Raw genomic sequence first — 6161 nt, forward strand, 5'->3', positions numbered from 1 at the left:
ATGGAGGCATAACTGACTCACTGAGGCACAGTGTCTGTGAAGTGTTTAGTGGTGCCATCAAGCTGAGAACCCACGAATTCTGTTTCACCTTAGCAAGTATTCCTTCTCTCCAAGAGAGGGTATGACGAAGCATGTGCTTCTTTACCATGGAAGGTCACCTCCCACTTTCTATATGATCCTGCTATGTTCACATGCAAAAAAAAAAAAAAAAAGGGGAAGTCACTAATATATAATATAAATTCTTGAGAATTTATCCATCTTCTTTGTTTCTCTTTCCTCAAGTCTCTTTAGCAACAGAGAGAAACCTTATGTTGTATACATTTGGTGGTGTTTTTTTTAATGAATCTTCCAGAAGAAAAAATCTTCTAGAAATAATGAGAAGTTTGTAGAACTTTTTCTCTTTAAAAAGAACACAAGTTAAGTCACTAAGAAAAAAAAAAAAGTTCTATGGAACAGGTCCCCTGGGCTGTGTATCCATGCCCCTGAGCTATTTTTAATAACGCATATAAACAGTGGCTTTCTTCCGTCATTGAAGCCTGGACTTTAGAACGAGGAGAAAGGAAGATTTCCATGACTTTTGACATCTGGGAATCTTTAAATTTTGTATCTATTGATTGATTTTAGAGAAAGAAGAAGGGAGGGAGAGAGACAGGAACACCAATTTGTTGTTCCACTTATTTACGCATTTATTACTTCTTGTATGTGCCCTGACCTGGGATAGAACCTGCAACTTTGGTGTATGGGGATGATGCTCTAACCCAGCCGTGGGCAAACTACGGCCCGCGGGCCAGATCCGGCGGTCCAGTTTAAGAACCCATTGTGGCCCTCGAGTCAAAAAGTTTGCCCACCCCTGCTCTAACCAAATGAACCACCGGGCCAGGGCAAGAATCTTTACGCATGCGAAGAGGAGCTAATTGAGAAAGTCGGTGGGGCTGTTAGGAACAGACATGGAGTAGCTGTACTTTAACCAAGCACTCTAATATGCTCCATGGCAGCCATTAATTTAATTCTTCTAAGACAGATAGCCTTCTGCTGGACATGGGTGGGGGACAATAATTAAGAAAATCTGGAGGTGGAGTGAAAAAGATAGGCTTTTGACAAGGTGATTCTTCAGTGTGTAATTAGCAACTGGAAAAGAATGGTTATTTAAAAATACTAATCTCACTTTCTTTTAAAACTGCCTTTCACTGGTATTTGCCTTTTCTGCCCCATCCGGTAAGTCGGCCATACATTTTATAGACAACAAATTAATTAAAGGAGTGTCAGTATACACCAGCTACACTTCCTAGCACGGTCTTGGTTTTTAAAAGTTTGGTTTCAGAGGCAAGCACAGTGCCCAATTCTGAGAATCATCTGGTTATTTTAGCTTCCTGGGGTTAGAAAGCCAACCCCCAGCCCTGCCCTGCATACTTTGTCTTTACAGAGCTTCCCACAATACATACTACTGGCCAGAAAGTTATTGTGGTGTTGTTGTTTTCCCTTATGCCCACTGACACGCACACAGACTGGCGTTTCATGAAGCAAAGGGCAACTACTGAGCATCACATCAGATCACGGTAACAGCGAGCTGTACACTACTCTCTCGAGGGGACTAGTGTTTTCTCAATAGCTTGGAGCCAATGCCTTTTTGTTTAAATTGATAAGAGACTCTAGCTATCACTTTAGGAATTAAAAACGACTCTTATTTCCTTCACCTTAAAGAATATTCAGAGAACTCACTTACCCTCAAAAGCCCTTTCCTCTGGCTGTTTCCCCCACCAAAGGAGCTCATGGTATTTTAAATACTGGGAATCTCAGCCTTCCTCTTTTCTCCCCGCCCCCCCTCTCTACAGTCCACAAATATCTCTTAAGATATAACTTTATTGTGCATTACGTTGGATCCTATATAATTCAGCTGTTTTGATTTATGAAAATAGATCTGGATATCTTTTGACACAGTGTGGGAAAAGGGAAGACAAGTAAGATATAGTACCTGCCCCCAAAGATCTGTACAGAAAGAGGTACTGAATGACAATAATAAGAGGCCTTAATAAACATAACTTGAGTGATATAAAATAGTAAAGGCAATAAAAGTTCAGAGATGGGGAACGGGGATTTCTTTGTAGAAGAAGGGGATCAATCTGTATCTTAAAAGTATATTTGGAAAAACAGAAGGCACCGAAGCATTCCACTTTCCAATCCTACTGCTCTCCTATTTTCCTCCCTATCTCAGCAGCCAGCTCACACCCTCAGGGCTTCACTGTTGCTAGACATCTCAAGGAGCATTGAAAATTGTTTTATTTAGATACTATCCCTTGTCACCACTGTCAATTCCTTTAACCACTATCCACTTCTGAATGAAATTACTAAGGCCACTGAATCAAATCTATTCCTCGTTACTTCCTACAACCACACTCATTTGTCCCTTAAAGGAACCATTTATTAGAGTCTGTACATAGCTGTAAAATGTCAAAATAATAACATAAGGCCGAAACCGGTTTGGCTCAGTGGGTAGAGCGTCGGCCTGCGGACTGAAAGGTCCCAGGTTCGATTCCGGTGAAGGGCATGTACCTGGGTTGCGGGCACATCCCCAGTAGGAGATGTGCAGGAAGCAGCTGATTGATGTCTCTCTCTCATCGATGTTTCTGACTCTCTATCTCTCTCCCTTCCTCTCTGTAAAAAATCAATAAAATATATTAAAAAAAATAACAACATAAGAACTTATCAACTTGGTCAGACCTAGCACCTATCTCTGACTTATCACTCTGGAAGTGAGCAGTAGTTCTCCATTTTTAAAGATACACCCCTAAGCACAATAACTCCTGCAGGCAGTGCTTCTAAGGAGAGTGGGAGAATGGGCTCTTTTTCTTAGAGTAACATAGCAGATGCTGCCATAGGAAGAGAAATGTGTAATTTAATAGACCCTCAGGTGACCTTGGTTTTCATATGCTCCCCATCCTTAGATATCCATCACTGAAAATTATCCCTCTACCACATACAATTTCTTGAAATCAAGCTCCATGTGTACCATGCTAACTTCCCTTAGTAACCTGCAATAAATCTGTCACCTGAGAATTTATCTAAATAATTTAAACTTATCTATATTTCACAATACTCATGTCCAAATGTCCTTTAAAACCTACCAATTCTTAGGGAGCAGAGCACCAACCGCACACAAGCATGCAGCTCCCTCCCTATCTCTTCCCTAGGTGTCTCTCCACTCACATTGCCCAGAATCAGCTGCGTGAGTGAGGCTCAGAGCCCTGGACAGTTTGGATGGCTGTCCTCATGTAACTTAAGCTATTATGCTGTTTTCAAAGGTATTTTCTTCTTTGAAAAGCCCCTAGCAGCTTTGTGACTGTCACTCAAAAATGGCTCCTGACTCCACCCTGGTCTACACTGAATATGCCTGGGGTGGAATCATTTAGTCCCTGCATCACTGAGCGAGCTCCTTTAGGGAAAGGGTTCTCTAGTGTGCGCAGAGGCAAAAGCACCCAGAGACCCTGTGTCCTTTGTTCAAATGGCCTCACAGTCTTAAAACCTAAGGGACTTTTGAACAAATGATGCCATATTACGGTTAATTAGGTGACCACACTTGAGAGGCTCGGGGAAGGTCATCAGAGTGGTTCCCCCAGGATGGTGCACCATCTCGTGTAAGAACAGCAAGAGGCAAGTGAGAAGATGATCTCCAGGGGGAAAGTGACCCTGGAAAGTGGGCTATTGGTTCACCAGATCTGAACTTCCTGTTTCCATCTCCTGAGGCAGAATAAAGGTGAAGGTTTATTCAGTGAAAATCAATGACTCCAATCCTGCAAGGCAGCACATCACAGATGCAGGTGTAGGGATAGATGGACGTGCTGTGCTAATGACTGCACCTGTTACTTTGAACTAGGCATGACTCATAAGGGATAGATTGAAACTTATCATGTTTTGTCATCAAGCATATTACACAGTGTGACGTAGTATCAATATACTATTCATTCTGTATACTTGCTGGGGTCACTAGACTTTATGGCTATGATGTACAATACTAAAAGTATTAATGTCTAATTTAAATAAATGCATAAAAGGATGACAAATTTTATTAACAGAAAATGACAAATATGATACACCTACAAAAGAAAATCACATAGTAGAAGAAAGAAAGAGAAAACAAACCCTGTTCAACCAGTGTTCTGAGCAGAGGAATACTGCAGAGACCTATAGTGTAAGAAAAATATAAGGGAGAAAATACAAAATAGTCCACCTTTTGAAAAATATTATTTCTAAAAATTGAGATGAGACCACCAAAATCTGACTTCCATCCACCCATCCTGACATCCATTCATCCATTCATTCATCCAGGAAATGTTGCCTGAATGCCAACTATGTCCATGTACTATCATAGAGAGGCTATGATCACATGCAAAAGTCATAAAAAGACCCTATGCTCATGGAGCTTAAATTCTACTGAGGGAGTCAGGCCAGAGCACTGGACAGTACAAACAGAATTCACATAGCCAGGAGCAGTGGTGCAGATGTTTAACAATTTTGGGGGAGGTGTGCTGGATTTGTACCTTTTGTCATAGTGGAAATACTCCCACCCAGGATAATTCATGCTACCAACGTGATGTCATAATCAATGTGACAATGTGTTGTGTACAATTGGCTCTGCAGAGCAGTACAAGCCATATCCAACTCATGCCTGGATGTGAGATAAAGAAGCAAAGTAGGTTAGGGACCACATACTACAGGGAACTGTGGATCTTTTAGGCAGATGCTCAGAGTAAATCTTAGGCTAATGACATTTGAGCAGAAGCTTAAATGGAGAGAAAAGAAGACATAAAACTATGAAGTAAGAGGCAGGGAGTGTTAGGGGAGAAACAGAGAGCACAAAGGCCCTGATGCAAGAAATATCTTGTATGTCTTAGGAACAGGAAGGCCACTGTGAGAGGAGAAGTAGGCAAGGGCTAAGTCACATACAACCTTGTTAGCATGGGAGGGACTTAAATTGTTTATGCATGAGATGGAGGAGTCAGTGATATGACCTGATTTATATTTTCAAAGAATTACTCTGGCTGTTGTGCAGGGAAACACTGAGCTGCAGCAAAAATGCTCTGCAAAGGTGAAAACAGGATGACCAAGTTGAAGAGTGTTGCAGTAATCTAGGTAAGAGGAGTGGAGTGGTAGAGGTGGAGGTGATGAAAAATGCTCAGTTTGTAATATAATTGACAGGGAGATCTACCAAAGTAATTTATGAATTGGATGAGAGGGGGCAAGTGAGGAGTCAAAGGCAATCTCAAGAACTTATCTTAGTTAGGTTTAGCTACTATGTGAATAACAGGATTAGCTACTGCATGGCCCTATTGACTGAGATGGAGAACACTGAGGCAAGAGCAGGTGCAAAGGGGAAATCAGGAGTTCAATTTTGGTCATTTTAGATGATAGTTATTGACATGCAAATAGAGGTGTCAAGTAAGCAGCAGAATATGCAAAGTCTGTAGCTCAGGAGAGAGGTTAAGAATGAATGATCTTGCCTGGCCAGTGTTGCTCAGTGGTTAAGCATCGACCTATGAACCAGGAGGTCACAGTTCGATTCCTAATGAGGGCATATACCTTACCAGAGTTACAGGCTCAATCCCCAGAGGGCATGCAGGAGACAGCTGATCAATGATGATCGCTCATCATTGATGTTTCTATCTCTCTATCCCTCTTCATTCCTCTCTGAAATTAATAAAAATATGGCATAGTTTTAAAAAATCTCTGAAATCAATAAAAATATTTCTAAAGAAAGAATAAATGATCTGGGTGATTACGCCATTGGAGCATCATTTAAGAACCACCACTACCTCAGAGAATAATGCCAGATACTGGGCCTTTAAAAATCCCCTGGGAAGGAAGCAACCTTTTACAGGGAGATGTGTCCTCTGCTGAGCTCTCCACGTTCCTGAAGTTACAGCTATTAAGGGACACTCTATTTCCGGAAAGATCCTGTTCAAATCCTCACTTAATCTAAAGGAGATTCCTTCCCTATCAACTTAGAGAACTGGGTGTTCTGATGTTCAGAAGATGGAGCAATGGTTCACAACCCTGGCCACACATAGTCACCAATGAGCTTTGAAAGATACTGACACCTGGGTCCCACCCCAAGAAACCCTGCTGTAATTATTGTGTAGTGGTGGGTGATAGGGATACATCGTTAA

At 41.5% G+C, this 6161-nt stretch overlaps 1 long non-coding RNA gene across 1 annotated transcript in view; it reads right to left on the reverse strand.

The window, feature by feature from the left end:
- LOC107182775 overlaps positions 1-6161 on the reverse strand; it is a 256590-nt gene that overhangs the window by 36710 nt on the left and 213719 nt on the right. The gene's annotated exons all lie outside the window — the stretch shown is intronic.

This window comes from Myotis davidii, unplaced genomic scaffold (assembly GCF_000327345.1).
Source record: "Myotis davidii unplaced genomic scaffold, ASM32734v1 scaffold897, whole genome shotgun sequence".
In the NCBI taxonomy this organism is placed as follows: domain Eukaryota; kingdom Metazoa; phylum Chordata; class Mammalia; order Chiroptera; family Vespertilionidae; genus Myotis; species Myotis davidii.